The sequence below is a fragment of the Triticum dicoccoides genome, chromosome 1A (assembly GCF_002162155.2).
Source record: "Triticum dicoccoides isolate Atlit2015 ecotype Zavitan chromosome 1A, WEW_v2.0, whole genome shotgun sequence".
NCBI lineage: Eukaryota > Viridiplantae > Streptophyta > Magnoliopsida > Poales > Poaceae > Triticum > Triticum dicoccoides.
This window is the reverse complement of record NC_041380.1, coordinates 165,298,773-165,300,840: the sequence shown is the minus strand read 5'-3', so window position 1 is coordinate 165,300,840 and position 2,068 is coordinate 165,298,773.

Here is a 2,068-nt window from a genome sequence, read left to right as displayed (position 1 = left end):
GCCTATGTGGTTCGTGTCGTAATAGCACTGCTCCACCCATCGAGCTAAACAAGCTTAGTTGTACAAATTCATATCTGATATTATTGCTGATATTAGTAAAATTGAGAGATGTTTAATTGGTTAGTTAAATGTTCCTACTTTAGTTTCGAAATGCATGGGAGCCACATATGGAGAGACCGGAAAGAATAGTATTTCTCTGTGCGCTCTGGTTCATCATGGGTGGCCAACTGACATTGTATTGAAAGACTTGTAATATCTTCAATCTGCTTGCTCTTATGCTCGTCTTTAAGATGATACTCTTCTCTTGTGGTCGACTGGTCAGGTCGAGTTGTTCTCCCTTAGTATATTTTGAATCTGTCAGGTTAGGTCGACTAGTTCTTCTTTACTATATGTTGAAGCTATCATCTGTGAAGTGTCATCACTTCTGGAGCTCTCATATTTTGAGTAGTAGGCCACATTATATTAATGCACACAACAAATTACAGCATGCATGTCATCTTTTAAAAGAATTGCAGAGATAGCACAAAGGGGTTTATAGGGAGGCAGTATTGGATTAGAATCACTTCTACATTATATAGAAAATCTCACTTGTTTTTATGTTTTCATGCATGTCAGATATTGAACATTATCAAAATGAATATGAGAATGGGCGCACGAGAGGAATATTGCCGAACGATCCACTGGCTAACAAACTTGGCATGGTGGAGGATGGCCTATCTTATTCACCCATCAAGGTGCTTGCTCTAACTTTGCAAAGTTGTCTTGGTCGCACATATTTTGCATTTGACCTCTTGCATTACTTCTACTTTGTTACACCATCTGCTTAGTTTAAGCATCATGCATGAGTATATGCCATACCTATCCATTTTTTGTATCTATTCCATGTGTCGTCACACTATGTTTTTCCAGTCAAATGTTGTTCTTTCGTAATAGATGTCCAAAACTAAGAGGGCGAGTGCAAATCCTCAAGGAGTACAAACTAGGTATTTGGAAAAGCTAGTGATACATGTTAAATCCGATAGATCAGCAGCCACAGAAAACACAGGCCCAACTGTACCACACTTTACCCCTACTCCAGTGGCCAAACCCCTATTAGAACAACTGGGAGCCCAGCGTCAGGTACTGTCTATGATATCAATTCAAAATTTGAACTCCTAAATTTCTGCTTGTGCCTTACCTTCTCTCTTGTATGAAAACTAATTTCAGATGAATCTCCTTGCTCAAACGATCATATGATCTCAAAACAATAATGGGCTCTTCATTGCTCTTGTCAGTACCTCTCTCCCTTTTGCCTTGTAACGCTGTACTTAATTAATTGCTATTTGATTATGTATCATCAGTCTGCACCTGAGCTTCATTATCCTCTGTTTCTTCCAATATTATTTGATCTATATTTACTCTTTGCAAAATGTAGAATAATGGCAGCGCTTATAAAGAATTTTCTTTGGGGAATTTATTGAATTATCCTTCCATCAACATGGAGAAGGGCTTTGTCCAGCCCGTGTTAACATGTAACGTAAGTTCATCCTTCTCAAGCCTTCAAACTTTGTTCTAGTATAGATTTGGATAGGCATAATTTCCTCCACTGATGTTTGCATTGCTGTTTACATCTGATTGGATGTTTGCAACAACTACCAGTTTCAAATTGTAGTTGTAAAAACATGTTCCTTATGTAGAACAGATCCATTTATTTGCTTATATAATTGTGAAACCTGTTACGTGTCTCCTTGTTTCTCTTTCAGACTCGTATCTCTTACGCTAGGAAGAACTTTAGGGAAGATAGTGAGCCAAACCATCTTGAGGACAGCGAGATGACCCCAAGGTCCTATCTCGATGAAGACAGTGAGTTGAAGCTACTCACCAGCAGGTGTGAGACAACCTCTGTGCAGTCGCTGCCTCAATCAGTTCGACTTCTTCAGTCTCAACTTAAAGCAGAAAGGCTTGCTTCAGCTCAGCTCCGACTTGAAGTCAAAGATGCAATGAAGATGTCAGAGGACCGCCGTGCGCACCATCATGCCTTAAATCTAGTGTTGATGCATCTATCGTTGACACAACTGAGTTCTACTCA